This window comes from Periplaneta americana, chromosome 12 (assembly GCF_040183065.1).
Source record: "Periplaneta americana isolate PAMFEO1 chromosome 12, P.americana_PAMFEO1_priV1, whole genome shotgun sequence".
In the NCBI taxonomy this organism is placed as follows: Eukaryota; Metazoa; Arthropoda; class Insecta; order Blattodea; family Blattidae; genus Periplaneta; species Periplaneta americana.
In genome coordinates, this window is record NC_091128.1 from 1,822,558 (window position 1) to 1,838,399 (window position 15,842).

The window sequence follows — 15,842 nt, forward strand, 5'->3', positions numbered from 1 at the left end:
GAGGGTGCGACACTCGACCGAGTTCAAGCGAGCGATTTAACTCCAATGCAGCACTCTGGCAGCAATGTAAGTTAAGTGTGAGTGTTAGTTTGCCGAGTTATTAATTAACTAATTTATCTCCAAAATATTATCTGTTTACTAAGGGTAGGTATTTCACTGTTCGTGAATCACCTTATGAAGCCAAAAACAAACAAATTTACCGACAGAGTCGTTGCCCAAGATGGTCCATACGAGTCTAGTCTATAGTCACCCGCCATGAGATGAAATGATGATCGAGATTTGTTGAGATGCCACAAGGGTACAGGAGATCCCGGAGAAAATGGTACACGGTCTTGCCCAACTTACTTACAAATGACATTTACAGAACACGAAGATTAATTTCCGCCCTCACATAAGCCCGCGATCGGTTCTATCTGAACAAGATCAATCCAGTCCCTAGCATCATATCCCACCTCCCTCAAATTAATTTTAATAGGCTATTATCTTCACATCTACGTCTTGGCCTCCCCAAAGGACTTTTTCCCTCACGGCATTCAACTAACATTGTATAGCCTATACATTTATGGATTCGCCCATACGTGCTAGATGCTCTGCCCATCTCAAACGTCTGGATTTAATGTTCCTAATCATGTTAGGTGAAGAACTTGTGTAATTTTCTCCATTCTTCTGTAACTTCATCCCTCTTAGCCCCAAATATTTTCCTAACACCTTATTCTCGAACATCCTTAACCTCGGTTTCTCTCTCAAGGTGAAAGTCAAAATTTCACAACGATATGGAACAACCAGTAATATAACTGTTTTATAAATTCTGACTTTCAGTATATTTGAAAGTAGACTGGTTGATAAAAGCTCTTCAACCAAATTATAGAGCAGGCATTTCCCGGACTTGCTTAACAGAAGTTATAAATCTGAAGTACGCCGGGGACCAAATCCCGGTTCACAGGATTATGCATCCAGCATTCTGGCAGAATTGAAATGTGTTGGTGTTTAATGTAATATTTCTGTTATGCATACTAGAGTAATAGCATTTGAAACATCAACAGCGTGCGTAAATTAGTCATTAGAATAAGAAATCTAACAGTATTAAGATGAACGGTCATTATCAAAATTTCTTTTAGGCCTGTAAGTGACAGCTATTACAAAAACAAATATACAGGCAAATACAGCTTCTTCTACGACAACAGTGTCCACTGTGGAGTAACGGTTAGAACGCATATGCAGCCGCTTTCGTAAAATTCTCCACATTGCAGTGCGAGGCATTCCTAGTTCACTTGTGGCACGCCGCACACATTTCTGGGGACTACGTAAGAAAGCTGCTCCCACATTCTCGACTCTTTCGTTTGACACTCGTGGACGTCCTGAACTCTTCTCTTAACAGATACAGCGTCCGGCACAGTCAGTCACTCATAACGAGTGCACCTCTGCACATGTATGGACATGATGCCAGTGTCATACATGTATGACGCAATGCATGAGGGTAGGCCACTAGAGGGAACCCAAGAGGTGGAACTTAAACTGAGAGGATTCAATCCGACATCGGGATGCGAAGCCGGTGTGGCTTAGTGGCTAGAGCAGGCCTGGGCGTCGGGAGCGGAACTAGACTCTAAACGGGGACGCTTAATATTCATCCGTCACTAAATCAACGCTGCGCGGTGTTCGGCGGGGAAGAAAGGGGATAAAGAGAAATCATATGGCTCCCCGTGAGAGAGTAGAATCCGCTCTTGCTGCCCAGCTCTGGGATAGAGCGTCAGCACGTAGAGCTGAAAACCCGGGTTCAAATTCCGGTGCCGAATAAAATTTTTCTCTGTTCCACTCATCCTTCATAATAAAAAATCTAGAGCTAAGTAATTTTGTGGATGGTGATATTTTATCATCTTATGCGCAAATTAATCTGAAAAACATTAATCTGAAAAACCGAATTTGATGCCATTTACACACATTCAATGAAAAATTGGTTGATTAGTGTTATAGGTCTTCTAATATGCAAACTGATCAAAACGGTAAGTCGGCCTTGTTGGCAGAGTTGGTATAGCGCTGGCCTTCTATGCCCAAGTTTGCGGGTTCGATCCCGGGCCAGGTCGATGGCATTTAAGTGTGCTTAAATGCGACAGGCTCATGTCAGTAGATTTACTGGCATGTAAAAGAACTCCTACGGGACAAAATTCCGGCACATCCGGCGACGCTGATATAACCTCTGCACTTGCGAGCGTCGTTAAATAAAACATAATATTTAATATTCATTGCCGTCCTCACATAAGCCCGCCATCGGTCCCTATCCTGTGCAAGATTAATCCAGTCCCTATCATCATATTCCACCTCCCTTAAATCCATTTTAATATTATCCTCCCATCTACGTCTCGGCCTCCCCAAAGGTCTTTTTCCCTCCAGTCTCCCAACCAGCATTCTATATGCATTTCTGGGTTCGACTATACGTACAAGTTTCACAACCATACAGAACAACCGGTAATATAACTGTTTTATAAATTCTAACTTTCAGGTTTTTTGACAGCAGGACTAGATGACAAAAGCCTCTCAATCGAATAATAACACGCATTTCTCATATTTATTTCCTCCCGAGTGTCATATATATTTATTACTGTTGCTCCAAGATATTTGAATTTTTCCACCTCTTTGAAGGATAAATCTCCAACTTTTATGTTTCCATTTCGTACAATATTCTGGCCACGAGAAATAATCATATACTTAGTCTTTTCGGGATTTACTTCCAAACCTATACCTTTACTTGCTTCAAGTAAAATTTCCGTGTTTTCCCTAATCGTTTGTGGATTTTCTCCTAACATATTCACGTCATCCGCATAGACAAGAAGGTGATGTAACCAGTTCAATTCCAAACCTTGTCTGTTATCCTGAACTTTCCTAATAGCATTTTCTAGAGCAGCGTTTCTCAAACTTTTCTGAAGTGAGGGCCACTTTCTAAAGTCAGAACAGTTCCGCGGACCACCTTACTCTTGTTCTCTTCGAAAGCAAATTTATCATTTTCGTAACATATTTTGATACCAGTATACTTATATTTTACAATTGAATTAAGGTTCGATACTTTCGTCATCTGTTATGAATTCGGGTGGTCCGTGGCTGGGTTACAGGCGCGGCGCCAGATGTGCAAGGAAAAGATGGCGAGAAACACCACGTGTATAGTGCTTTAAATCTCTCTTTTGTTGCTGAGAGTAGAGTGAGAAGTCGATAGACGGGCGGGGTAATAAATTTCATAAAATGTCTGTACTGGGAGAAAAAACTGAAATTCGATTGCCATGTGTCATTCCCAAACTCTGTGATTTTAAGAGTGTGATACGCAACTCGTTTGAATTTTATTTTTTCTTCTGTCATTTTTAAAGGATCACAAGGACAGACCTCGAGGACTACAGGTGGTCCGCGGACCATAGTCTGAGAGACGCTCTTCTAGAGCGAAGTTAAAAAGTAAAGGTGATAGTGCATCTCCTTCCTTTAGCCCGCAGTGAATTGGAAAAGCATCACATAGAAACTGGCCTATACGGACTCTGCTGTACGTTTCACTCAGACACATTTTCATTAATCGAACTAGTTTCTTGGGAATACAAAATTCAATAAGAATATCATATAAAACTTCTCTCTTAACCGAGGCATATATTTTTTTGAAATCTGTGAATAACTGATGTATTGTACTCTTATACCACTATCTTTTCTCGAATATCTGTCGAATACAAAAGATCTGATGAATAGTCGATTTATTACGCCTAAAACCACACTAATGCTACTCTGTGATACACGAAAGCTAAATTCATACGGATGTTTATTATTGATTCATTCGCATATAGCCTACATCTTATTATAAACAAAAATAAACAAAAATTAACAAAAATTATATCTCTACCAACAGTGAATCATACATTTGCACAGCAGCTGTATTAGGAACAGTGAATACACTATGGAAATGTAGTTGCCATACATAATATGTAATAGGTGCGTTTTCCTACTGAACGGAAATTGCGCTCGATCTTGGTTTCGTTATTCTATTCAGTTGTTTACCTGCTTGGATTTTTCGAGGTTTCCCAATTGTGAAGCTAATGTCGGATAACCACAAGTTGACTCCACAGTATCATATCATCAAATAACATCTCACCACTACTGATGCCATCGAAGCCACATAAGGTATTAAGTGATACAGTTTCGTTGAACAACTGACTGAAATGTCTACGGCATTGGGAGGGGGGGGAGGATCGCAAATAAATGTCTTGCCCAAAATTGGGTCGCACTTTGAAAAAAGTTCGGAACCTCTTGTCTGGAGCATTAATGCGAGAGCTGTGATACGGTGTCGCGGAACTATGAGGATTCGAGTGAGTGCAAGAAGTGACATAAGTATCACCGCTTTTCAAGTCATATTTCGTAAAAGCCACCGGCGTGGCTCAGTCGGTTAAGGCTTCGGCTGATTAGCTGGTTGGGTTTTTTCCGAGGTTTTTCCCAACTGTAATGTGAATGCAAGGTAATCTATGGCGAATCCTCGGCCTCATCTCGCCAAATATCATCTCGCTATCACCAATCTCATCGACGCTAAATAACCTAGTAGTTGATTCAGCGTCATTAAATAACCAACTAAAATAAATAAAAAAAAATTCGTAAACGAGAAAAAAGAGAAATGAACGACTATCACCGCATTTCTTAACGAACGAAAATTAGCTTAAATATACATTTTGATAAAATTCAAGCACTGTGACCTGAGATGGTACCCTTGTAAGAAAGTTCAACCATTCGCAGCTTTAAAAGTTCCTCACGAGCCATAAAGTCTGAGTACCATATTCCTTGTGATGGTTTGGCGTATTTCTTAGATCCAGCTAAGTCGCCATGTGATATCCGGGGATCTGGATCGCATCTGCATTTCTCCGAATCGTATAGAATCCACCACCGTTGACATCTATTAATTTTTTTATATTCCACGAGAACCAACAACAACGGCGATAGGTTGATGGGCCTCTGAACGCCCACAGGCAAATATTCTGTTTTCCGGAAAGGAAATACTGATTAAAATTGAATTTTGGAGAGTGTTGGTGTAATGAAGAGAGGTGGGGACAGGAAAACATCGAGAAATAAAACCTCACAAACTTGACTTTGCCCACCACAAATAAAAAAGCCCTCCTGTTTTAAAATTTTAGCTTGGTTCCGCGGTCGTCATAAGCCAACACTTTGCTACCTGAGCTGCAAAGCGTGTTATCATTATTAGGCTTGTAATAATGTGGACCGATTACACAGTTTGACAGCAGCATAGTACATAGACCGGTAACGTGAGCTAGTACGAAGATATTGACTTGGTTCTGCCATCGATTACGCGTTTAACAAGGTACACATAAACGAATCTATACAGCTCTAGAAATAAATATATGCTACATAGCATTACAAAGACATATTTTTGCGTACCTTTCGTTATGTGCAGAAGAATTACATTGCAGAACATGAATTTTATCCTTTTTATAAAAATATGTGTATTCGATGTATTCTGTGGTCGCAAAAACGAATCTGCAGTTAGTTTTTGTCCAGCACGTATTGTTTCTCCAAAATAAAAAAAAAAATATTTAATGTTAGTGAAATGTTGTACTACTTTCATCTCATGGCATGCCACATGTCACTAAAAGTACACTTTCTTGACAGCCACCTGGACTTCTTTCCATAAAATGTTCGTGGTGTAAGCGATGAACACGGGGAGAGGTTTCATCAAGAAGTATCTACCTTCGAAAAGCGCTTCAGTGGAAGGTGGAATACAAGTATGCTAGCTGGATGTTGCTTGTAACTCATCAGAAATATTGCAGAAGCTGTCTACAAAAGTAAAAGATCAAAAAATACATTTGAATTTTTGAATTTTGGCCAAACAAAGGTTGCTTTAAGTGCTACTATAACACATTTGTGTAAATAAGTGAAGTGCGTATACCATAAAAATGGTATGTGTTAGAAAATTTTGGTTTTCAGAAATGAACTCAGCACCTCTCAGTTAGTTTCATCTGAAGGACAGAAACAAAGTTTAAATTTGTTGTCCAGTGTTATCATAGAATTGTTCGTGGGTTTCAGTTCCCTCTTTTCTTTTCTTATGCTGCAATGTCTGTGTACATAATGTCGTTTGTGACCTCGTATGTTTGTATTACATTATTAACATGCAATGTTCCCGTCATTCACTTCAAAACACTCACCAAATTCTGTTGCAAAAATATGCGCATTCTTCGGCATTATTATTAGCAGGTACACTGTTTACTCATGCTACGGTTCTGAGTGATGAACGGAGTATTCAGCAGCTGGACTGTCTATGCATGCTGGAGTACTGACTGGTGAACGGAGTATTCAGCAGCTGGACTGTCTATGCATGCTGGAGTACTGACTGGTGAACGGAGTATTCAGCAGCTGGACTGTCTATGCATGCTGGAGTACTGACTGGTGAACGGAGTATTCAGCAGCTGGACTGTCTATGCATGCTGGAGTACTGACTGGTGAACGGAGTGTTCAGCAGCTGGACTGTCTATGCATGCTGGAGTACTGACTGGTGAACGGAGTATTCAGCAGCTGGACTGTCTATGCATGCTGGAGTACTGACTGGTGAACGGACAGTCAACTTGAAATCACCGTAACGCGCCCTATCGGTCCCCAGCATTGCAAGCCTAATCATTATTATTGTTATTATTATTTATTATTATTATTATTATTATTATTATTATTATTATTATTATTATTATTAAATTGTCATACAGTTTGCAAAAGTTTTCTTACTAGTTCTCGCAACTTAAATGATCCCAAATTGTACTAAACCATTGAAAGTTTTCGGAAAGAGGCCAGCCTCTCTTCAAGGGCCGGATTTAAGTATAGTGCCGCCCCTAGGCAGTGCTAAAATTTGCCGCCCCTCTACTTCCACAAACAGTTTATGATTTATTTATTTATGTATTTATTGATATATTTAGTTATTTAGTTAGTTATTTATTTAGTTATTTATTCAGTTATTTATTTATTTAGATACTAGCCGTACCCGTGCGCTCCGCTGCACCTGTTAGAAATAAATATAAAGTAATTAAATAATTAAAATATGGCGTTTGATCCAGGGAACATTCGTGTTTCATAGAAGGATAAATCGTTTAATATATTACTTAATTTAAATTGTATTTATATAATTAAAATGCTATCATTTTGGTCCAGAGACCACTCAGAAGTTACTGTAATAACATTATAGCATTATGTCCATCTAGAGAAACTACACTTTCCAATGGTGAAATAATAATTAATTATACAAATCGGTTAATTGAGCTTTCGATATTTCATACCAACACAGAAACATTCTCTGTAGGCTATGTTTTATAGCTTTCGATTGTTGCTGTCCAAGGCCTCTTACAGACGTAGTTATTTGTTTTCATTTCATTACACCGCCTTCGATGGCATTGCATTTTAATATTAAAACTCATTTATCCCATTAAATATCAGTCCTATCAAAATTTTATAAAGACTAAAACTTATCGAAAATCATGTTTAAAGAAACTTTTGTTATATAATATATTTCACAAAAATCAATAATAAGCGAGATATTTCAATTTATTTAATTCAGGTCCCCTTATAACCCCCCTTTTAAATAACGAATTTTGAATGTGATATAGCCTAAAATCTAAGATACAGCGAACTTAATTTATGTTCCAATTTTCATATACATCGGTTCAGCCATTATCGAGTGAAAAGGTAAGAAACATCCAGACAGACAGACAGACAGACATACAAACAAAAATTTCAAAAAAGCGATTTTCGGTTTCAGAGTGGTTAATGATATATTTTAGGACCAATTATTTTTGGAAAATCGAAAATTACCAGAAAAATTTTGGCTACAAATTTATTATTAGTATAGATTTATTTATTTATTGATATATTCTGTTATTTAGTTAGTTATTTATTCAGTCATTTATTTATATTTATTTATTTATTTATTTATTGACTTAAGTCATGTTTAGTTTAAATTAATATTAAATGAAATGTTACGATTTAGAAAACAATAAATTACTGGAATCAAAATAAACGCTTCTTATTTGTGAATTATAAAGATTTCCTTCGCACTTTCTTAACAGAGAAAACATTGATGATGTCCGTTATCACTGAATTATTGTTAACAATATAATAGTCATACCAATTATTAAAAATTCTTGATTATGTTGGTGGAACCATTTGCCATCAAGCCGATCTAACGAAACACATCAGACTCGATGCAAAGAAACATAAATTCAAACTTATCCATTGTTGAAACAAAATTGATTTGTAAAAGGCAGGCTGTGGTTTATTTCTAAGCATTGGTTTTGTTGTTGGTATAATTATTACGAGTATTTCTTACTTCGATAGGAAGAAGTACAAAGTAAAATGAAAAATAAACTTCAACTCTTTGCGGAATAAATCTTTCATATGGAATTACATAGTGCACATGCTGAAAAATGAGGAAATAGTATTGTGGACGATATATTATGTTGGAAATGTTACTGAGAGTTGTGGTTACTATTCATAGCGATAAATAATAAGCACATCCAATTTGACTTTCAACCATGTATTCTTGTTTATACAGTATATACTTTCGTCGATTTGCCGAAAATGTAAAAATCTATACTAATAATAAATCTGTAGCCGAAATTTTTCTGGTAATTTTCGATTTTCCAAAAATAATTGGTCCTAACATATATAATTAACCACCCTGAAACCGAAAATCGCTTTTTTGAACTTTTTGTTTGTATGTCTGTCTGTCTGTCTGTATGTTTGTTACCTTTTCACGCGATAATGGCTGAACGGATTTCGATGAAAATTGGAATATAACTTAAGTTCGTTGTAACCTAGATTTTAGGCTATATGGCATTCAAAATACATTATTGAAAAGGGGGGTTATAAGGGGGCCTGAATTAAATAAATCGAAATATCTCGCTTATTATTGATTTTTGTGAAAAATGTTACATAACAAAAGTTTCTTTAAAAATAATTTGCGATAAGGTTTATTCCTTGAAAAATTTTGATAGGACTGATATTTAATGAGATAAATGAGTTTTAAAATTAAAATAACTGCCATCTAAGGCCGTGTAATGAATTAAAAAACAAATGACTTCGTCTGTAAGGGGCCTTGGACAGCAACAATCCAAAGCTATGAAAGACAGCCTACAGAGAATATTTCTGTGTTTGTATGAAGTAATATCGGAAGCTAAATTAACCAATTTGTATAATTAATTATTAATTCACCATTGGAAAGTGTAGTTTCTCTAGATGGACATAATGCTATAATGTTAATACAGTAACTTCTGATATAATATAATATAATATAATATAATATAATATAATATAATATAATATAATATAATATAATATAATATAATATAATATAATATAATTTAAGTTATTTGAAGGGTTCAGAACCATAGTGGGCCAAGCTCCATTTACTGAATACGTAGAAAACAAGGGTTAAAATTAAGTTATTACCGTAATTCAATGGAAACCTATAACAAGTAAAATAAAATATACACATTAAATCTAAATGATGTCAATCTTCATTAAACTATGGTTGCATGTAATAAAAATTAAGAAACATGTTAAAGGAATTGTCATTGCACCAAATGAGTGTCTCTGAACCAAAATGATCGCATTTTAATTATTTGGATGCAATTTAAATTAAGTAACATATTAAACGATTTATCCTTCTATCAAACACGAATGTTCCCTGGATCAAATGTCCTATTTTAATTATGTAATTACTTTATATTTATTTCTAACGGGTGCAGCGGAGCGCACGGGTACAGCTAGTATAAAATATAAGTAAAATACATAGAACTCATATTACATATTTTGTGTTTGTCGAATGGCACTATTATATATTAAAAAAATTGTTAAAAATCGATAAAAAATGTAAAATATTTGTACGTATGCCTATGTGACACAGATTTGACGTGATATTATGCAAATATTACTGATGTTGTGATTAAAATTTTCATTGTTGTAATAATGTATGTCTCACATGCAATACAATTTGTTTTGTTGGAATCTTCTATATATTGTTCATCAGGTGATTATTGAGTTCTGTAACGTGTATGCATTGAATAACTTTAATGGTTAAAAATCAAGACATGATAATGATATAATATTGGCAATCTTTTGTATTCTACTGTAATAATTCTCGAAAAAAATTAATGCGATTAAATATGAATTCATTCACATATTATGTGACGTTTCAAATAAATTAAAAACTTACGTCTTATGTACGTGTGGGATGAGTGCAGCATTAATTCATATTGATACATTTTAAGGTATACCGACTTTGATGTTTGTCGTTTTGGATTCGTAATCACTGGAATGTACACAGTAAAGGCATAATTGAGCCAAAAGAATTCAATGTTCAACTTCAGTGACTATGAAAAACATAATTTTTCCAGCTGGATTGAGATTGTGGCCCAATGTCCAGTGTCTAGTTTTAAGCAATATTGAGTATAATAAAATAGCAAGAGCAATATTATAATCTGTTTATCAACGAGTCACTTTCAATCTAATTCAGTGTCTTAGGTTTCATTGTTGCTCTACAGATTCACCGCCTTCATGCTCGCCCACGAAATTATTGATTAGCCTAGGAATTTCCCCTGATTATTTTGCTCTAACGCTAGTGTTTTTATTTATATCCACCTCTCCAATTTAAAGTTCTTTTCGAACTCCTTTGAAGTATATCGCCCGGCAAGTTACGAGTCAGGCATATTCTAATTACATTTTCAAGAAACTTTGTTAATATTGGAGAAATACTTCTTCCTTAGTTGCAAGGTTGGGCACTAAACTACAGATTTCTTTAAACTATACATATGTTGCAGGTGTGCAGCTTAATTTTCTCATATCTTTGGTATCAAAATTATCTCATGTTTATTTCATTACTGTTGTTGTTTAGTCAACTCTTGGAAGACAGATCTGAAATCACAAGTGATACCAACAAGACAAGTAGGCCAGTAGATAATGGGGTAAGGTGGCCAGTTCCTTTCTCCCTCCATTGCGTACATCGCCGATCAGAAACATATTACACTAATCAGACTTCAGATTCATAAAAACAATAATAGTTCTTCCTCTCACATATCGTCAAGTGAGATGTACTGCCTGATAATACATGTACTCTAGATATCAGCCAGATTCTCATTCAGAGGCAATTTCATTATTAATATACCTTATTATTATAGACGTTTCTGATCTGTGGACAGTCCAGTGGTAAAATCTGTAACTTAAAATTCGGCGAACTCTACTTGGAGACCTGGCGCATCATGTTTACTTCCATTGTTTATAAAGAATTTGTTCCTAGATTTATGTTTACCGTGTATTGTTTTAATTGATAGACTTTCTCTATATAGACCATATTATTAGGATGCTCCATTCTGTGGCTATCTTGTTTTGGTTCTACAGTGAGGTTAGTTGGGGACGCTCGGGTTTTCGTCCAGAGAGGCCCGGCTATCAATGTGTTGGTTACCGCGAGGAACACGCGCGCGTCTCCGGCACGTCTAGGCCTACAATCCTACTGTTACAATGCTTAAAATTTACGGCACTTACGAAGGTCACATTCGTTGCTCAAATTGTTCTCCATTTACTGCAACACACATTTGACATCTTTTTATGAAATTTGCAGACACTCTTGCAAGTTCTTCAGCACTGATAGAATTTATTGCATCTCTTACATTCTGTTAAGGTTCGTTTATGGAGTGTGGGTTTTTTGCATTCTGTAGGGACTTAATTTAAGTAGAACTTTCACTTATTCCAGTTTTTTGCGCTAAATGTCTGGAGGATTTTTGAGGGGCATGTTCCAATCTTTCACTAATCTCGTCTAATTTCTCTTCAGACAGAGCAGAGCGTTGTCTTTTCGTTTTTCATCGTTTACCGAACCTATCCGCATGAGCTTCTTATAAAGTCTTCTTATTTTACTGGAACAGTATAGTTCCAGAAAGTTGCGTGTTGTCGCCGCACAAGATTTTCGTTTCCCTATGTATGTATTGTACAGATATGTACTTTCACGTAATGAATAAGTCATTACAACAGTAGCCTACACGGAGCAATTTAAACTTAACTGAAACTTTTAAGATTACAACTTTCACAGCCAACTTACTTGTAGAATCTGGGAGCGTGAACCTCCCGTTATTCAGTGCAGCTTCACAGCCTGTAATAAAGCTGATTAACCATATTCCAAGGAATGTAAGTATGGATCTGTTCGATTTAAAGGAACTTGAACAAAGAGTTCCTAGATAATTCTGTGTAACTAATACAAATTACTGGATTATTCGATAAATGAAGAGAAACCGAAATAAGAAAATATTTACTTCAGAAAATTGTACTAAGTGCTGTCATTCCTAATTATAACCCACTTGCAACCTTCCTTTCGTAACCTCACAATATTTACGGTATATGCTTCAGCAAGAGAAAAGAAAGAATTCAGTGTCGCGAAAATGTGAAATTTCCCACGTTTCAGAACTATCTACTTGTTTTATCATGTTGCCTTAAACTATTATCCAAAAGTTATACATAAGTAATGTCATTTACTGTGCATGCAAATAAAACATACTTTCATTTCCTTACACACAAAAAAAAAATACTTCCTAAAAATAAGAAACACAATAGTTATTACAAATCAATTTTTCACACTTTTACAAGAAATATTTTTTAGTCTTTGTAGTTATTTATTTTTTTACGAAAATCGATATTCAGAAGTGACATATTGTTCTGTAATACATTCTAATCATATCAGCAATTTTGTCTATCAGGCTGTACTAAAATCAATTTCATCTTCGAAAATGTAACTTGGGTTTACAAATATCCATTCTAAAGCTGTAAGAAAAACCGACTTTCTGCTCGGCCAGGAAAGGCAACTCATTGTGCAGTGTAATCATTTGTGTGCGGGGGGAGATGAAGACTTGAAATTGTAACTAAAGTTGTGAATAAGTACAATAATTAAGAATACCGTGTTTGAAAATGTTGTTAACACTTTCATGTAGGCCTAGCTGTTATTAAAGTAGCCTGTTAATGAGAAATTAACGAGCTACATGTCATGTGATAGTCAAACTCTCGAAGTTTTAAGTTCTAAATTTCGGAAAATGTTGTATCTGTTGGCATAGAAGACATGATGAAAAATTGAAACTTCACAACGAAAACCGGTTTGCATTCTGCAGCAGACCTGTATACAGTGATACAAATGCTAGTTCGAAGACATTTCCGAATTCACCACCTACCACATCGTTGGGCTATTGCCAGAACACCAGATATGACACCATGCGATTTTTTTCTTTGGGGTATGTGAAGGATGCAGTTTTATTGCCATTTTTATCTCAGTACGATGAAGAAGTAAGACTTCGGATCGTTACTATTATTGCATACATGAGTAGGTGTTAGGGAAATGTGACATTAATTTTGACTAACATGTTTATAATGCTCTGTTAATAAAGGGTTTCCTACTTTGAGTGTTTATAACGTGTCAGTAGAAACTTAGAGACTTTCTTAAGCAAATTATATGCATCAGGGTATTGTATGGTTAAAATTTAATATCAATTATATGAAAATGTTACCGTATCACAGTTTTCGAACAGGGTGTATACTCTATGTAGATCCCAACAAAACATTACAAAGAAAATCATTCAACATTATTACTGTTCATTATCTTTTTGAAATGAAGACGCATAGGTTTGTTAATGAAGAGTGTGCAGTAGCGTCACCTTTAAGGCGTAAAGCTTCAAGTCGATGTTTCGATTCCCGATGGGGCCATGGATTTTCTCCATTGATGTAATCCTTTCGGCCACACTATGCCCCTGGGGTTTACTTAGCCTCTAACAGAAACGAGTACCAAGGGTATTTCCATGGGAGTAACGGCAGCGGGTATTTAGGACTGATACCCACTGCCATCAATGCAGATTATCCGTACATGTGGAAAAAGTAAACTTCGGTTCCCTTGTGTGCCTTCATGACCTGAGACGAGGTTAACTTTAATTTTACTCAATTTAATGTGCATAATTACAAGATAAATTGAATTTGAAATACTGAATATAAAAAAACCGTCGAAATATTAAAGCAAAATTGCTGTACTCACGACAGATAGAATGAATGTCGAAATTAAAGAAAACGAAAAGGAATATTCCACTATTACCTTACACACAAGAACATAATTCCCTGAAACATGGAATTATATATCTGTTCATATCGTGATTCTTGGCACAACGTTAGCCGAACAGCTAGGGAGTCGGCTTTCCATACTGATAACCCGGATTCGAATCCAGGGGGGTGCCAAATGGAATTTGTGCTGCACAAGGACGGTAAATTGTGCGAGGTGGCTCAGATGGTAAAGTTTGAGACTAACATTCGGAAGGTCCCGGGTTCAAACCCCATGACCAGCCAATCTGACTGAGGTGTTTCATGGTTTTGCCTCAGTCACGAAGGCAAATGCTGGATTGAAAATTTCCATACCATGCTTCATCACCACTTCAATCACCAATATAGGGCTAATAAACAATAATGAAAAACTAAAATCAGTTACATGAATTCAAGGAATCTGCAGCACGCGACAATAGAAACAGGAACACTACAACAGTTAAAACAGCCTAATGAAATGCCCAAATATCCTACACACTATATGACCACTGATGTTAAAGTAAATAAAGTTAATAAAAATATCTCTAAAACGTCCCATAAGGATGAATTAATAAAGGATTTTTTATTGGATTAAATATTATACCTAGCCTCATCCGAAAACTACATTACTACCTCATAAATCATTAAAAGCTGCTATAATCACTAATGATGCAAGTACAGGCATGTAAATTTACACAATTCTCGCTCTTTTAATGGCCCCATAAAGCACATTCACGTAATGATAATGTGTAGTACTATGTCAATAAACACAGCATGGCGAGATAAACATGGGGGAAGGGTGCTAAAGAGGGTGAAACTTAGCGCTGTCAAGTTTACACTAATTTAGCATTAAGTACTGCAAGTTGCTAGAGATTCAACTGTTTTCGCTGTCAATTAGGATCGTTCAGAATTTAGCTCAAGTAAATAAACTTCTTGTCGAGAGAATTTCCTTGACAATTTCTCTCGGTTGGCATGGTTCCAATTTCACTCCCCCTCACCCCACCATTTACCAACCTATTCCCTACTCCCATTCCTAAGTAGCACTTGAAATAGTGTTATTAGAGCAAAGCTATTGGGAAAACTTGTGGAAGTACACAATATGTGGTTTTACTAAAACGTTACATTTCGCTAGGAATTGCTCCATTAGCAAGTGGGACATTTAAGAAGCGACATGCAGTGTAGCAGCTTTGGAATCTACTTAAATACTGCACCGCTATTGAAATGCTACTAAAATGGCAGCGGTTCTACTTACAAATGCATGGACAGCGACTCAATGCTAGGCAGCATAAATGATTGGTACGGAAGGAATGCGACCCACATTTTCATATCTTGATTACGGGAAAGGATGAGAGAGGAGTGCGGATTTAGGCCTAGGCAACCTAGGCAGTTACCTAGGACAGCAATTTTCAGGGGAGTGGCATTTTCTCTCTCCCTTCCTTTTTTCTTTCTTTTTTTATTTTCATTTTACAATGAAATTTGTTTTTAAAATACTTTTTCGAAAATCTTTTCTTAAGTCTTTTCTTGAACACCTTGTGGAAGTCGGATATTGTTTTATTTTCGCATTGTCGCGGTCGCGGCGAGAGTAAAAGTAAAGTGTGCAGCCGCATAATTATATTGTAATGCCAGTATCACGTTATTATACTATGAAACTGCTTAAATTTAACTACTTGTACAGAGACATCATTTTATTTTTACTTCAATTTTTATTGTACCTGCGTTTCTAAATGTACTTGACTCCCACC